At 48.4% G+C, this 18,423-nt stretch overlaps 1 protein-coding gene across 4 annotated transcripts in view; it reads right to left on the reverse strand.

Annotated features, from left to right (window-relative positions):
* The window catches only part of acot7 (acyl-CoA thioesterase 7), a 232,534-nt gene that overhangs the window by 54,774 nt on the left and 159,337 nt on the right, over positions 1-18,423 (reverse strand). The gene's annotated exons all lie outside the window — the stretch shown is intronic.

The following is an 18,423-nucleotide window of genomic DNA, read 5'->3' on the forward strand; positions in this document are numbered from 1 at the left end:
CCAATCGTCCACTGCAGGGACCGATGAGGGTTCACCAGACCACGGGAACAGAGGGGGCTGATACCCAAGGACGCACTGGAAGGGGGTCAGGCCAGTGGAAGAGTGAGTCAATTAATTTTGTGTGTATTCAGCCCATGGCAGGAATTCAGACCAGCGATGTTGTTCTCGGTTACAGTATGATCTAAGGTATCTACCAATCTCTTGGTTTAATCGTTTGACTTGTCCATTTGCCTGAGGGTGATATCCTGATGTGAGGCTTATATTGATGTCCAGATGCTTACAGAAAGCTCTCCAAACTTGGGACGGAAATTTAGTTCCTCTATCACTGACAATATCCTCCGGTATACCATAGATTTGGAAAACGTAATGAAACAGTGCTTGTGCTGTCTCCATGGCTGTGGGAAGTCCTTTTAGGGGAACCAGACGACAGGATTTGGAGAAACAGTCAATTATGACTAGGATAGCAGTGAAACCATTGGAGTGAGGCAGATCTGTAACGAAATCAATAGAAAGATGGGACCAAGGACGATATGGGATAAGTAGTGGTTGGAGGAGACCAGAAGGTAATTCCTTGGGGGTCTTAGATTGGGCACAGACTTGACAGGCTTTGACGTAGGTAGTGACATCCTTGGTCATGGAGGGTCACCAGAATGAGTTCTTTAGTAGGTGAAGAGTGCCCATTGCATTACTCTCTGACGTAGATTTTGTGGAACATACTGTTTGTCATGAGGGCAGTTGTTGGGTGCCGGCTCTTGTAGTTGTTCACTTTGTATCTCCTCCATTATGTCCCAGGTGACAGGAGCGATGACAATTGAAGGTGGGAGGATGCATTCTGGTATGAGGCTTTCAATGGGGAGATCGTACCGCCTAGATAGGGCATCTGCCTTGCTGTTCTTACTGCCTGGGCGATATGTCACCGTAAACTGAAACCATGTGAAAAACAAGGACCAGCAAGCCTTTCGTGGGTTGAGTCGTTTGGCACTCTTGATGTATTCTAGATTCTTATGGTCAGTTATTACCTGAAAGGAGTGGATTGCTCCTTCTAACCAGTGTCTCCATTCTTCGATGGCTGCTTTCATGGACAAGAGTTCCTTGTTCCCAACATCATAGTTCCTTTCAGCTGCAGTTAACTTTCTTGAGAAGAATGCGCATGGGTATAGTTTACCAGGTTGACCATGACGTTGAGAGAGTACAGCTCCAATTCCACAGTCTGAAGCATCTACCTCAACCACAAATGGAAGATTGGGGTCAGGATGTTTCAAGATAGGGGCTGTCGTAAACCTTGCCTTCAAAGTCTGGAATGCTTGGCTGGCCTCATCAGTCCATTTCAACCTTGAAGGCTTTCCTTTCAGCAGTGATGTCAGAAGGGAAGCAATCATACTGTAGTTTCTGATGAAACGCCTATAAAAGTTGGCAAATCCCAGAAACCTTTGAAGCTCCTTTACAGTGGATGGTTGTGGCCATTCTGTGACTGCTCTGACCTTGGATTCATCCATTTTCACTCCTTGGTGACTGACGTGGTACCCCAGGAATGTAGTCTGTCTGGTGTGAAATTCACACTTTTCTGCCTTGACGTACAGATGGTTTTCTAATAGATGAGTGAAGACTGCTTTGACATGATTGATATGTTCATCCTCAGATCTGGAGTAAATCAAAATATCATCAATGTAGGCTATTACATACTGGTTGAGAAGGTCTCGGAAGATCTCATTAATGAAGGACTGAAAAACAGCTGGGGAGTTAGCAAGCCCATATGGCATAACCTGATATTCATAGTGCCCCTTAGTGGTGAGGAAGGCAGTTTTCCATTCGTCATCCTCCTTGATTCTGATCAAGTTATATGCACTCCGTAAGTCAAGTTTGGTGTAAATGGTGGCCTCACGGAGTTGTTCCAGGGCTGAAGGCACCAGTGGAAGGGAGTAGCGGAATTTCACCGAGACACTGTTAAGTCCCCTATAATCAATGCAAGGCCTTAACCCTCCATCCTTCTTTTTCACAAAGAAGAAGCCTGCTGCAGCTGGAGATGTGGAGGGTCGGATAAACCCTGAGCTTAGTGCCTCTTCGATATATTCTTCCATGGCCTGGGTTTCCTTTCTGGACAGTGGGTAGATCTTACTTTTAGGAGGCATGGCATTGGGTAAATCTATGGCACAGTCCCACGAGCGATGAGGTGGTAATTTTGTGGCCTTGGTTTTACTGAAAACTTCTGCCAGATTGTCATAATAATAGGGGATATTAACGGTCTTGTTAGTCTCTGGGCTTTCTATGCTGGTCGTGAAACATGGTTGGGGAACCTGGGAAATACAATGATTCTCACAGAAATTGGACCACTTGGTCAGCTCACCATGATGCCAAGAGATGATGGGGTCATGAATGGAAAGCCAAGGAAATCCGAGGATCACTTCATGTTTAGGAGAGTCAATGACATATAGGGAGATCTTTTCTTGATGAAACAAACCCACTTGGAGCGTTAATGGCTTGGTCTGATGGGTAATCCCCTGTCCAATTGTGGTATCGTCTACAGCTTTGATCTTGATAGGAGGGTTGCATGGTTGGGTAGGAATTACATATTTCTTGATTAGATCCTTATGGATAAGGTTAAGAGCTGCTCCAGAATCGATCATCGCTGTTAATGAAATAGAGACGTCTTCAGTCTTGAGTTTAACAGGAAGCTTGAATGACTTGTTGCTTAGAAGTGAGAAGTGTTCGATATTTACCCGAAAGGCTGTTTGGAACTTGTGTGGGCACCCCTGACTGCGATGGCCAGCTTCACCACAGTAAAAACATAGTCGGAGCTGTCGTCGCCTCATTCTCTCCTCCTCAGAAAGTTTAGAGAGACCCAATTGCATCGGTTCGTCGCTTGGCTTGGTGGTTGATGTTGTCAACGGTTGTGAGACGGTAGGCGGAAAGCTTTGAGGTCTCCTCACATTTCTCCGTTTTGGGGCTTGTCTCATCAGATTGTCAATTTTTATGGTGAGTCACAAAGTCAGAAAATGATAAGTTCTCACCTCTACAAGCTAGCTCTGTCTGCAGATCAGGGTTGAGGCTCCGTTAAAACGCAGCTTTTAGTGAAACATCATTCCATCCACTCTGAGCAGCGAGCGTTCTGAACATGAGGGCATAATCAGCAGCAGTTTGGTTATCCTGTGACATTTGGAGAATCTGTGTGGAAATATCCTTGCCCCCAGCAGGATATCCAAACACTTCTTGTAGTAGTTGGATGAAATAATCAAAAGATGTTCTAAATCTTACATCCGTGTCCCAAACTGCCGCAGCCCAGTCAATAGCTTTACCAGATAGTAAAGTCATCAGGAAAGCGCATTTCTTCCCATCAGACACAAACTTGTCTTCCCGGTTATCAAAGTAAACTTTTACTTGACGATGTGGGTGGTGGAAGAGATGGTGTGGGTGATGGAAGAGATTGAATGTAATGAGTCAAGTGTTCGTTGATTGATTGGAGTTTAGCAAGTTGGTCTTGGTAGCCCTGTAACACTTCACTTTGATAGTTGAAGGCTGCTTGCAGGCTGGAAACTTCCGCTGGATTCAGTTGAGGCGAAGTATTCTGTAACGAAGAGGCTGGTATTGGAATCCATTTGCAGTAGCTTATTAACAGGTAGACTTAGGAACAGAAACGTTAGGCCAGGCAGAAGATCAAAACCACAATAGCAGTCCAACCAGCAAACATACACAAGGGAGATCCAAGAGGCAGAGAAGAGTAAGCAGGCAGAAGGTACAAACACAGTAATCAGTCCAAATCAGGTTACCAATTCAAGGGGAAGATCCAACAAACGTGAGTCAGGAAATCAGGCAGAATCGTACACAAGGCAATCAGACAGGAAACTTCTGGAAACGCTTGGTAAGGCAGATGAACTGTCAATACTTCGCAAGGAGCAAACACACGGTCTCTTCCTAAATACTGTCAAACAGGAAATTAATGTAGAAGCAGAGGGAGTGGCACATTGTCAGTACTCAGGTGAGGGTTCCCCCTGCTGGTGTGGCGTTACATGTATTCTTTCTGTGTATAATATGCTGGTGAAAGAAATTTGCATAGCACCAAATGTATGTATTGCACCACAGTCCAACATCACAAAACTTATTGGTGTAAATCCAAAAATTATTATTATTTTTTTTAAGTAGAAAAGAGGATCCACACACAATGGCCCTCATTTATCAAAAGTGCGTACACCAAATTTCCAGCGTACACCTGGCGTACACCCAAAACCACGGTGACTTTTAGATTTATCAATATGGACATTGACGTACGGCACGCTCAAATCCTACGCCAGCTCAGGAGGTGTACGCACGTTTTGAGTTAGTGCGAAAATGCGCAGAAAAACAATTCGTAACACCACAAAACGCACTGACAAAGATATGCTATATTATGACCCACTGTAAAAAAACAACAACAACAGCAACAACAACAACAACTAAAGCCCTATTCGCACGGGATAAGTAGGCTATTAACTGGGGACCTCGTGTGATTTAGAAATTACTCCCCCACATCTGAATTTTGCTTGGCACATTCGCACGAGATAAGCTGTGATTTTACTCAAATTTACTGACTTATCTCCCTGATATGATGTAAAGACTTGAAAATGTTTTTTCGTTATAGATATAGCTGTATGAAATTATAAACAGTCGAATCGATATCATTTTGATTGTTTTATAGTAATAAAAATAATTTCGTTCAGTTAGAGAACAGATGCAATTAACAACGTAACATCTCGGTTACGTATGTAACCCTCGTTCCCTGAAGGAGGGAACGGAGACGCCACGTCGGAGTACCGACGAATAGGAATCTCGCTTGCGAGAGCCAATCTACTTCGAGTGTAACTAAACGAGCCAATGCACATTGGCATGCAATGATTGCACCAGGTGCTCATGCCACGCCGTGCGGGTATAAATGAGACACAGGTGATTGCATCAAATCAGCCTTTTGCTGAGGAGCCGGGTAGGTAGATAGGCACCCCAGCAGGGTACAGAGGACATGGCGACGGGACGTGGTGTCTCCGTTCCCTCCTTCAGGGAATGAGGGTTACATACGTAACCAAGACGTTCCCATTCAGTCGGTCACTCTCGACGCCACGTCGGAGTACCGACGAATAGGAATCCCTACCAAAGCGCCATGGCTTCTGCCCCCATCCAGTGCCCTGTGTGAGCCACCTGAGCTCTCTTACCTGATGAGACGGGGCTCACACCGGGAAGTCCATCACTGCTGTTCCGCATGACCTGCTCAGTGATTATTGGATAACACTGGGAAAGCGTGCCCTAGAGAAGGGAACGCTGCGGAGCCCACATCGTACCCCGAAGGAGTTATGTGGAGTACAATGCTGAGCCGTAGCCCGCAAGGAGAAGGGGGCTCAGTCCCACTGCAGGGAAGGCTCTCCCAAGGGAAAGACACGGGCTTCCCGTAGGAGCGACCGTGGAAGGAAATATGGGATCCCCGCAGGGTCACTCATATGGCCCAAGCCCAATACCGGTTCTCAAGGATTCAGCGGCAAGGGGCCTGATGCCAGACGTTCCGCCACGTCCGGCACCGAGGGCGGTGGAGGACTCACAGAGTTTGCTTCTGGAGAATATAAGCGCCGTAGCAAAGCAAGCCGACAAGAGCCGGGGCCTCTCAGTGCTTCTACCCGTTTGAGGTGAGAACACAGGAGGAGACCGGCTCTACACATAGGCTATAGAATCTAGCGAACGTGTTGGGTGTCGCCCAGCCCGCAGCTCTACAGATGTCTGACAGCGAGGCGCCACGTGCCAGCGCCCAGGAGGATGCAACACTTCTAGTAGAGTGTGCTCGCACCCTGAGCGGACAGGGCACACCTTGTGCTTGGTAAGCCAAGGTGATGGCAACCACTATCCAGTGGGCTATCCTCTGCGACAGACAAAGAGCTGATCTGAGGTTCTGAAGCTTTGAGTTCTATCCACGTAAACCCGCAGAGCGCGGACGGGACAGAGCAAAGCTAGGGCTGGGTCTGCCTCCTCCGGGGGCAGCGCTTGCAGGTTCACCACCTGGTCCCTGAAGGGAGTGGTAGGAACCTTGGGCACATAGCCAGGCCGGGGTCTCAACACCACGTGGGTATCACCCGGCCCGAACTCTAGGCACGATTCGTCAACCGAAAATGCCTGCAGGTCCCCTACCCTCTTGATGGAGGCCAATGCAGCCAACAGCAAAGTCTTCATTGACAGAATCTTTAGCTCTGCTGACTGCAAAGGCTCAAATGGGGCATTCTGAAGTGCTCGGAGCACCAGAGCAAGATCCCAAGAGGGTATGGAGGGGGGGCGAGGAGGATTTAACCGTCTCGCCCCCCTAAGGAACCTGACGACCGGGTCGTGCTTCCCAACCGTCTTACCTTCTACATGGTTGTGATAGGCGGATATTGCAGCAACATAAACCTTGAGGGTGGAGGGCGACAGCCTACGCTCCAACCCCTGTTGCAGGAAGGAAAGCACAGACGCGATCGAACATCTTCGGGGGTCTTCTCGGCGAGAAGAACACCACTCGACGAACAGGTTCCACTTCAAGGCGTAAGCCTGTCTTGTAGACGGCGCTCGTGCCGAAGTGATGGTGTTAACTACCTCTTGGGGTAAGTCACCTAGAACCTCTGCGTCCCGTCCAGGGGCCAGACATGAAGCTTCCACAGGTCTGGACGCGGGTGCCAAAGGGTGCCCCGTCTCTGAGTCAGAAGGTCCTTCCTTAGAGGAATCGGCCAAGGAGGGGCTGTCGCGAGGAGCATAAGTTCTGGAAACCAGGTCCGGTTGGGCCAGTACGGCACCACCAGCAAGACCTGCTCCTCGTCCTCCCTGACCTTGCACAGAGTCTGTGCAAGTAGGCTCACTGGGGGAAACGCATATTTGCGCAGGCCCTGGGGCCAGCTGTGCGCCAGGGCATCCTTGCCGAGTGTACCCTCGGTCAGCGAATAGAACCACTGGCAGTGGGACGTTTCTGGGGAGGCAAACAGGTCGACCTGTGCCACCCCGAACTGTCTCCAAATCAGCTGAACCACCTGGGGGTGGAGTCGCCACTCGCCTGGGAGCGCAGCTCGTGAAAGCTCGTCAGCCACACGGTTGTGCACACCAGGGACATGAATGGCCCGAAGCGACCTCAGACACTTCTGACTCCAGAGGAGGAGATGGCGGGCGAGTTGCGACATGCGACGGGAGCGCAGACTACCTTGTTGGTTGATATACGCAACGGTCGCAGTGTTGTCAGTGCGGACCAGTACATCTTTGCCCCGTAACCACGCTTTGAGGTGGCTCAGAGCAAGATGCACTGCTAGCAACTCAAGGCAATTGATATGCCAATGCAGGTGCGGGCCCGTCCAACCCCTGACACTGCATGCCCGTTGTACGTGGCTGCCCAGCCCATGGCAGAGGCATCCGTGAAAACCACAGCGTGCCTGGACACCTGTTCCAGGGGCACTCCGGCCCGAAGGAACGAGGGGTCTGACCATGGACTGAAGGACTGGCGGCAGGCCGGTGTGATGCTCACCCGGTGAGTGCCGCGTTGCCACGCCCATCTCGGGACTCGGCCGTGTAGCTAATGCTGAAGCGGTCTCATATGAAGCAAAGCCGAGCGGTGTTACTGCCGCAGCGGCCGCCATATGCCCCAGGAGCCTCTGAAACTGTTTCAGTGGAACCGCCATCCTGTCTTGAAACGTGTTCAGGCAGCTCAGCATCGACTGGACACGCTCCTCCGTGAGGCGCGCTGTCCGTTCGACCGAATCCAACTCCATACCGAGAAAAGAGATCCTCTGCACGGGGGCGAGTTTGCTCTTTTCCCAGTTGACAGGAAGACCCAACTGGCTGAGGTGTCTGAGCACCAGGTCCCTGTGTTCGCACAACTGATCCTTGGACTGTGCTAGAATGAGCCAGTCGTCGAGATAGTTGAGGATGCGAATGCCGTGTTCTCTCATGGGCACAAGGGCCCCCTCCGTGACTTTCGTGAAGACACGGGGGGACAGGGACAGCCCGAAGGGCAGGACTCTGTACTGATATGCACGACCCTCGAACGCAAAGCGCAGAAACGGCCTGTGTCAAGGAAGAATCGAGACATGAAAGTACGCGTCCTTCAGGTCGATCGCTGCAAACCAATCTTGGGGACGGATGCATTCGAAAATGCGTTTCTGCATGAGCATCTTAAACGGTAGCTTGTGGAGGCTCCGATTCAGGACTCGCAGGTCCAAGATTGGCCGTAACCCACCGGTTTTCTTGGGTACAATGAAGTACGGGCTGTAGAAGCCGGTCTTCATATCGGCTGGAGGGACCGGCTCTATCGCGTCCTTCGCCAGTAGGACAGCGATTTCCGCACGCAGGACATGGGCATCTGCAGCATTCACCGAGGTGAAGCGGACGCCCTTGAACCTGGGGGGGGCGCTGGGCGAACTGAATCGCATAGCCGACCCTGATGGTCCGAATGAGCCAGCGAGACGGACTGGGGAGCTCTAGCCAGGCTCGCAGAGACCGTGCAAGTGGGACCATAGGGACCACCGGCGTACCCACCGTGGGGCAGCGAGATGGAATGCAGGTACCGGGCTGGGGCGGCTGTCTCGTGGAGGCGGCCCGCAGCGAGGTGAGAGTGTGCTGTGCAACACTTACCTGATTCCACAGGTGGGCAGGAGGAACGTGAGGAGGTCGTCCACTGCTGCCCGCTGGCGAAGGGGGAGGATGAGTGTGGTCCAGCGTTTGACCGGCCACAACTCTCCGAGCCCCCTGAGGACCCAGAGATGGAGGAAACTGCTCTTTTATTGAAAATTTGGGTACCGCTGGGGCTGAGCCCTAGCCTGGTTTTACCAGACTCTCGTACATTTCATTTGTACATAGAGTCTGGCCACTCTCCATTGACAAGCGTTTACTTCCTTGAAGGCGGGTTCTCTGTTGAAGTTTAAAACTATTGGATCTGCCAAGAGTCACTCTGGATCTGCCTAACCAATCACTAACGTTTGGTCGTGACGTATGTCACGCGCCGTTCGCCTTTGATTCTCACGTTAAGTGAGCACACCACCTCAGTATCAGTGATAAAACCTCGTGCATTCGGACTGTTATTTATTCACGGTGGAGAGGAGAGTTTTGTGATCGGAACGCGCTGCTCTCGTGGTGCATTTCTCGTGCAATCAATAACATGATTGTATGCTGTCAATAAAATGTTATATAGTATGATAAGAATAAATGCTGCCTTGAATAACAGCCCAATTCAAATGTTTACGTGCTTTTATTTTATTTTTTGAGCGGTGGTGAAATATTTTGCTCTTGTAAACACTTGCCAGTATTTAAAGAAATACAAGTCTAGAAATGCAAATTACAGCTCACGCAACCGTACAGTGCTCTGAGAGGGTCTATAAAGGATATAAACAGTGAGTTTTGAAGTGATATATTCTTGAAAACTCAGAGATGTGGATTCGGAGAGCAATTACATTACCACACGACCTTGGTGTTTGTCAAAAGTCGATAATTCAGCCTGGGTTTTTCTCGCGGGTGGTGGGAGACGGACGGCTTCAGCAACTCCTTCACCACTAACGGAGCGAGCTGGAAAAGACTTTTCCCGGACCACAACATCAGCAGTACAGCAGTGTTTGTTCTTGCTCCGTGTAACGGGAGTTCGTTTGTTCAGGGAAGAAGGAGGCGGGAACCGGCGAACGTTTAACAACTTTTAATCAAATAATAAACACAAAATGAAAGTAAAAGCGGCAGCCCCTCACGGACGACTGCCGCGCACAAACATAACAAAACCCAACTTAAAATCCAGGCCTAGTCCTCTCTCGTCCTTCACCGGTGTCGCTCGTCCTTATATGCCTCGGTGCTCCCTCATGAGAGGACTCGAGACCGGTGTGTCTCAATCACGCACACCGCTCTCGCTCGCTCGTCCACCTCGCCACACTCTTAACTTCTGGACATTCGTCAGCGCTGCCACACACTCGCATCTTTCACCGCCGCCATTACTGAACTACAACTCAAACTAGCGCATGACATCAACGTCATCGCTCTCAGCCACTCCCTCTGTTCGCTGATTGGACCGGTAAAAAATTGTTCGGGGGAAAACCTAAGCATACACCGCAGTCCCAGACGTAGTACTGAAGGAAAATGAAAATTGAGCGGAAGTACGAAGGAGGGCGGAGCCAGGCTAGCTGAGCCCAGCGGCGGAACAGAAACAAAACGGAACACAAGATTCTCCTCCCGGCCCTCCTTCGGGGGATGGAGCGGTGCGGTCACCGTCTCCAGAAGAGCAGTCCTCCCCATCTCCAGGTCGCCCGTCTCAGGGCCGCTTGCCCTTGCCCCTGCCTTTGCCACCTCTCTTGGCAGGAGCCTGGACGGGCTGGGCGGCCTGCTTGCGCCCGGCTCCACGACATCGCTTGGGTGGAGGCTGCTGCTGCGACGCGGGAGCGGAGGCAGACGCAGGCGGCCGCCCTCGGCGACGAGCAGACTGAGGTGCTGCCGGCGGCGGGGTGGAGACAGCAGCTGACCGCCGTGGCAGGATGTGACTGATGGCCTCAGTCTGCTTCTGTGCGGCCGAGAACTGCTGGGCGAAGTTCTGGACCGCGTCGCCGAAGAGGCCGGTCTGGGAGACGGGGGAGTTAAGGAACCTGATCTTGTCGGCCTCCCTCAGAGATGGCGTTCCTGGACCACCATAGTGGACATCGCACGACCCACGGCCCGCGCCGTAACCTTCGGCGCACGAAGCGCGAGGTCCGTTGCGGTTCTCAGTTCTTGGAGAACTACGGGATCGTGACCACCCTCGTGCAGGTTCTTCAGTGCCTGGGCCTGATGAACCTGCAACAACGCCATAGCGTGTAAGGTGGAGCCTGCCTCTCCACAAGCCTGGTAGGCCTTTCCGATCAGATCGGACGAGTACCTACAGGCTCGGGAGGGGAGACACGGGTTCCCCCTGGATGTGGAGTTAGGGCACAGTTGCATAGCAACGGCCCGTTCCACGGGAGGAACCTGCGTGTACCCCTTTGCAGGTCCGCCATCGAGGGTGGTGAGGGAGGAGGATCCACTGGGCCGGTTTCGGGCAGTAAAAGGTGCCTTCCATGACCTAGTGAGCTCCTCGTGCACCTCCGGGAAGAAAGGAACCGGGGTGGGGCGCTGAGAACCAGCACGGGCCACCCCGAGAAACCAATCATCCAACCTTGAAGGTTCGGGACACGGTGGAGGGTTCCACATGAGCCAGATCTTCTCGGCGGCCCGGGAAAGCATAGCCATCATCTCTGGATCCGTATCGGGCACAGCGGATCTTCCCGAAGGAGCCCCCTGCGCCGACACGTCATCTCCAGAGAAGTCTGACCCTCCCTCCGATGCAGCGATGGACATCTGATCATCAGGGGGAGCCCCGAAGGATACGGATGGTGCACATCTCGAGGACGGCCCACCACGTTCCAACGGCAGCTCTACTGGCTGCGGAGTGCGTGAGGGATGAGGGTTCCCCGGGGGTTGGTTCCCTGGGGGAAGCGCGCTCACCACAACCCTCAAATCACCCGTGCTACTGCCTGAAGTAACCCTCTGTGGAGGGTTAGATCGAGGCAGAGGCATGGGGACTCCACCCCTTGCGAGATGGAGTCTAGACCGCAACTCTGAGATGCTCTCCTTGGTGCTGAAGCACACAGGGGGCGGGGTCGCGGCGACACAGTCAGGGGGTGGGTGCAGCCTGACGTGCGCGCTCTCTCACACGAAGGCGCTCTCTTACCAGCCGTAAGAACGGCTTTTCAGCGCTCTCCACCTAGCGCACCGAACCAGCTGTGAGAACAGCCTTTGTGATTGCTCTAAACAAACAACACAGAGAGATGATCCGAAAACCACGCGACCGCTGCTGTGCCGTCACACCAACACCGACTGAAGAGATCGCTTCCGAAAGGCGGCTTCCGTCTTCAGTCAGGACTGCGAAGTAGTGAGTGATATCTGGCGTTCCCATCTACCACCCGGCTCCGAAGCAAAAGGTTGATTTGATGCAATCACCTGTGTCTCATTTATACCCGCACGGCGTGGCATGAGCACCTGGTGCAATCATTGCATGCCAATGTGCATTGGCTCGTTTAGTTACACTCGAAGTAGATTGGCTCTCGCGAGCGAGATTCCTATTCGTCGGTACTCCGACGTGGCGTCGAGAGTGACCGACTGAATGGGAACTGAGCAATAATAACAATATACGACGGAAGATTCAGTTTCAAAGCTAAATGTAAAAGTGCCCATTTAAAGGAGTTTGTCATTGTACTGTTCTGTTTTTGTGTTTTTCACAGATTGATGAAAAAAAATTAGGTACAGTATTGTTATATTTTATTTTACAAATACTTTTCATACTGTACATTGCTTTAAAAGTTATCTGTTTAATAGGGGACATTGTGTATTTTATATTGGACGTTTTTCAGATGTGAAAGAGTTGAATGTGGTGTTCCTCAAGAAAGTTGTTTAGGACCATTACTATTTTCTATTTTACCAATAAACTTCCTCTTGTTTTAAAGTGTGCACAGTCATGTATGCAGACCAAACAATATTATATTAAACTGCAACATCAATTAAGCAGTCGTCTACTGCTTTGGATGAGGAATTACAATTGGTCAAAGTAGGTACAAAATAATAAGTTGGTTGTAAACTTGACAAAAACTAAAAGCATTTTGGTGATCCATAAATCAGAGTAATATCTGAAATGTCACTCACCAAAGCCAGATTAGAATAACTACTTCCGATTATTAAAGATAATTTCAGATTGTCTCTCTGCTTTGTTTTATAAGAAATAATTTGTAGAGAGTTCCTAATGTCCTGTAATGTCAACTTTTATATAGTAGTACTAGTCATAATTTCAACACCAGTCATAAAAATAAAATAAGTTGTACAAAATCTTTTAAGGAACATTTAATGGCACAATAGTAAATTGTTGATATTTTGAGTTTGTATGTTTCATTGACTTTATAGTTGTGGATGTATGGTTTACTTGTTGGGACCTCAGGAAGAGTAGCCACTGCCTAGGTATTGGCTAATGGGGATCCAAATAAATAAATAAACTAAGATCATGGATGAAAAAAGACCATTTAGAGCCAATTTACTAAGGATTTTTTATTTATTTTTTTGTTTTTTTATTGTCTGAAAGTTTCTAGCATGCCTAATAAGACCTTGATTAGCTGGTACAGGTGTGTTGAATTGGGGTTGGAGCTAAACTCTGCAGGACAGTGGCCCTCCAGGAGCAGGATTGGACACCCTGTTATAGACACTTACAGTATATTTATGAGAGTATAAAAATGACTAATGGGCAACATTGATTAGATTTCACTTCCTATCATAGTTTTGACATTTGGATGTTATTGTTTAGCTATTGACCGATGTTATCATATTTCCTGTGGTGGTTTTGTTTCAATTGGACTAGCAGTTTCGAGGATAATCGCAAAAGTTTTGTAAGAGCTAAATTACACTGTTACAAAAACCATAAGGCAAAACCTTCCATGTTTGGTATCATTGGACTCGGCAAGGATTCAGGAGTCAAAGGAGATGACTCCCGTGAAAAACACTGGCTTGAAATTTCTTAGGCTCCTTCAAGGCATTGTGCCGATATGCAAACTGTGTTTTTTGAGATACGCCAATGTTCTCATAGACTATCATGGCAGCCTGGACAAAGACACTGCATGCCACTTATTATCTGATTAATGATTGGGTGAGGTTATAGCCATTATCATGACATTTTTCCTCTTACAGCGACACCAAGTGGCCAATTATCAAAATATTTTTCAAGTTACCAAACTTTGAGGTCATAGACATGTGACCCGAATTTTGTGAAAATATCTTGTTCCGTTCACAAGTTATAGTCATTTTAGTAAAAGTGGCCCCCGACACATGGATCTTTTTCATTCTCCTTAGCGACCATGAATCGAAAAATTGAAATTTTTCATAATTATTAATAGTCTCTCTCCAAAAAACATTTCTACAGTGGTTTGGTTCCAATCAGGGAAAAATTGGGGGAGTAGTTCACAAAAGTAGGTTTTTCAAAAAACCCAAAATTTCTCGAAATTGGCGCCTGAAGGGCGAGCCAGTCCGAGGCATGCACATTGTCCGCCTTGAGCCAAGGATTCCAAGGATATAAGACACTTGAGCCCACGCTGTACTTTTGCTCACTGTAGCGCCCCCGTCAGGCCGATCGGGACGTGCCTCGGTGACGCTGGTAGTCGTTGTGAGTACTACCAGCCCTGAAAGTTCCATGTCTCTACGACTTACGGTTTGGTCTGCCCGATCAGTTTTAGATGGAGAATGATGCATCATGGGAAAATTAACGAATACAATAGGGTTTCAGCCTTACAGGCTTGAACCCCTAATAAGAATCTTACAAATTGTCATGCAATTATTAATGTGAATGAATGGTACTCCACATCACATCATCATCACTATTGTACACCCCAATACATGTGACGTGATACGAAATTAAATGCTAATTATTTCAAAACACGTGCTGTAAAATAATGAATTGTGATAGGTAATTTCTCATCCAATTCCAAAAAGCTATTTAAACTGGATTTCCACCATACACCTTTTTGTGGGCGCCTTTAATCCCACTCTTTAAACTCCCAAATAAAAAAATTTTTTTTCCACTTCCCTGGTGATGGTCTCGATCTCCACGTCAGAGAAATTTCGCTTCTTTTCCATCTTCCGTGTGTCCATGGCGTAAAATGAGGGCGTGGGGGAGGCAGAGACTTGAATATATAGGGGCGTGTTATTCTAATGACGAACGTTGTCAGCCGCAGCATTTATCAAGGGCAGGTTTTGCGTACACCTGGATTTCAGAGGTGCGCACAGCTTCATAAATCAGGCGGTGAGTAAGCATAATCTTACGCCAACATATACGCCCGTTTCTACGCAAGATTGATAAATGAGGGCCAATGTATAAGGCAAAAGCACTCCAACTGTTAATTTATTACTTCAACAGAGGCCTCAAATAGGCATGAAAAAAGGTGATGTAAAGTTTAAAACGTTTTCGAGATCAACTTTTTATCAGTGCTATATTTAATTGCAGATTTATCTACTTTTGTATAATATGCAACATTTTTGTATGTATGGAAAACTGTGAAAAACTACTATATTTGGCAAAATGTGCACTGTATAGTAGAGAACACTGTGCTTTATTCACTGCAATTAATGTAACCTTCCCTTTCCACAGCAATCAATAAGAAAAATATTTTTCTTGCTCAAAAGACATTTTAAATATAAATTTGATTAATAATATCGGTCACACTTTTGATTAGGGTCCAATTCTCACTATTAACTACAACTTTTGACTAAATAAACTACAAATTTTTGCTTATTTATAGTTAGTAAGGTAGTTAAGTTTAGGTATTGGGGAGGATTAAGGGATGTAGAGTAAGGTCATTGTTACGATTTACATGCAGGCAATGAGCTCACAGAGACGAGGATAACCAGGAGACAGGAACATTAATAATAACACTCAGGAACACTCTTGACATGTACAAAATGAACAAGAACTGACCAACACTGAGGGCAAACTGAGGGCTTACATACACAGAGCAAATGAGGATAACGAGGTGCAGGTGGTGGACGAGGCACAGGTGACTGACATGACTAATTAACTATACTGGGGAAAACAGAGTAATAGAGACTAAATCAAAACACACAAGACAGGGCATACATGTAACATACCGCCCCCTCCCAGAAAGGCGTGTCCTCGTGCCGTAAACACGAACAACTGAGGAGGGAGGGTGGGGGCTCAGGAGGAGGGTGCGGAGCAAAAAGAAACAGACAGTCTGGGGAAGTACACTGAGTCCAAGAGGAGATGTGGAAAGGGAGGAGCCAGAGGGAAGCCAGGAGCAGGAGCCAGATTGTGTGCCAGAAACCAGCCAGGACGAGGCCCCAAGGCAGAGTCGATGGTGGGAGGAGTCATGGAGGAGTCAACTGGGAGGTAGACGATACCCTGGGGACGAGCAACTGAGAAGGAGCCACTGATGGAGACGACAAGCCGATGAGCCCCCGCGAAGCTGTGGTCCAGGAGACAGAGGTGGCACCGCAGCGACGAGCACCCGAGGTGGAACCGGGGAACCAGAGGACAGCGGTTGAACTGGAAGGACTGAGGACAAAGGCGGAGCTGAAGGGAAGGCGGAGCCAGACTAAGCCGCAGGTAAAGGCAGGTCAACGACTGACCAGGGCAGAGCCGGAGAGACGAGGGAGCCCGGAGAAGCCGCATGGCCGCTGGTTTCCGGTGGAGCTGAGGGAGGAAGGAGCCAAGGGGGCGCTGAAGTGTCGACGGGCCGAGGTGGAGCAGGGGGCACTGAGGCTGGAGGAGGAGACAGGGGAACCTCAGTGCGGGACAGAGCTGGTGACCTGAAGACACTAGGCGTGTCCACACAGTGTGTGGGTGGAGCAGAGGGGTGGAAGGACAGCAGCGAAGGGAGGACTGAGGAATAGACCGACTGAGGAGGTGGGAGAGGGAGGCTGGGTGGGAATTCAGAGGCAGGAGACACTGGAGAAACAGGGGTCGCTGGGAGACAGGGGTCACAGGAAAAACCTCTCCAAAAAAGACTATCAGGTCTATCTCAAAAACACTCCTCAGTTCTTCTATTTAGCTGCCAGTGATTTACTGCAACTCAACCACAGCGGCAGTGTTGTGGGAGGGGCTTTCCTCCCAGCCCTCGAACTCCACAATAACTCCCTCTGTGATGTACGGCGTTGCCGGCACACGCACCTGGTCAGACCTTGTTGGTGGTCTCCGAGGCGATGACACACTCCGTCCTTGTCCTCGGTACGGGCTCGTCACTCACGGGTGGCCGGTCCCCTCGGTCTGCGGTGGGCTTGTGCAACTTCTCCGTTGCGTCACTCGCTGGTGGTGGTTGGCTTGTCTCTGGGAGGGGTGGAGTGGGGCTGGTAACGCTGTCCTCCTCAGTGGGGCCGATGGTCAATGGCGAGTGGTTATTTATCAGTACCCACTCCATGAATGCGGTGAAATCTTCCTTTATACCGCCCTCTGGAACATGTGCCTTTGACCGCTCACTCAGGCCGGTGTAGTAGAAAACAAAGAGCGAGTGGTCCGGGAAACGGGTAAGGCATGCAAGCTGTAGGAAGTCCCGAGTGTGTGCTTCCAGCAGACGATCTCCCTGCTCCAGGCAGAGAAGCTGAACCTCAGGAAGGGCCATGGGGAAGACGGGGGAAAACTCAAACAAAACAGAGGAGAAAACGCAGCAAAAAAAAAAAATGTTTTGGTGGGTTCTTCTGTTACGGTTTATGTACAGGCAATGAGCTCATGGAGACAAGGATAACCAGGAGACAGGAACTTTAATAATAACACTCAGGAACACTCATGACACTGAGGGCAAACTGAGGGCTTACATACACAGAGCAAATGAGGATAACGAGGTGCAGGTGGTGGACGAGGCACAGGTGACTGACATGACTAATTAACCATACTAGGGAAAACAGAGTAATAGAGACTAAATCAAAACTCACAAGACAGGGCATACATGTAACAGTCATGCAGAATAAGGCATTAATATGTGCTTAATAAGTACTAATAAATAGTCAAAATCCTAGTAATATGCATGCTAATAAGCAACTAGTTAATAGTGAGGATTGGACTAAAGTGACCTAAACTAAAGTGTTACTATAATATCAAATAATCGTAGTTGACACCACTTGCAACAAAGTATCATATTAATGATCAAAATGTTTAATGTCGTATAGCATCCTGTTTCACATACTATTTTTAGTAGGCAATATTAAAATAGTATGTTTTAGTTTTAGTAGTGAATAGTAGTGATTCAATTCAGAACATAGACAAAGTTTGAGGCATGAAGTCACAAACGTTATAATATAGCTACAGACAAGAGGCAACATTTTCCATTCAAAATGGAAAAGCATGAATTGGACCCACCTTATATTAGATGGCCTGTACTAACATTTAAATTAATAATTTGATACAATGCACTTATTGTGTACATGTTTTTACATTGTACTTACATTTAAAAAATTACCTTCATGTAATTAACTCTGTAATTTATTTCTGTAGTTACATTTATAATTACACTGTGGACACTTCCCTTACACCTAACCCTACCCTAAAACCTACTCATACCACCACACCTGTCCCTAACTTTACCCCTATCCTACCTCAATATCACCAAAAGTGTTTTGCAATACAAAAAGAACACAATAAGTACACTGTACTTATTTTTTGATGTAAGTACATAGTAGTTAAGGCCACCTAAAATAAAGTGGGACCCATCAATTAAATATTTTCTATAGGCTAGTAGTTAATAGGGTTATGAATAGAAAATCGATTCCAATTCTTGATATAATAGCGAAAGAACACACAAAATAGAACACTTCTGAACTTGCGAGCGGCCTCTCATATAGTGCACGGACAAATACACACATATTTATGTCAAAATATCCCTGTAAAATACGATAGTATTGGCCTATTGGATCTGTGCACTGGCAGCAGCCTAAAAG

The sequence above is a fragment of the Gobio gobio genome (assembly GCF_949357685.1).
Source record: "Gobio gobio genome assembly, chromosome: 10".
NCBI classification, from domain to species: Eukaryota; Metazoa; Chordata; class Actinopteri; order Cypriniformes; family Gobionidae; genus Gobio; species Gobio gobio.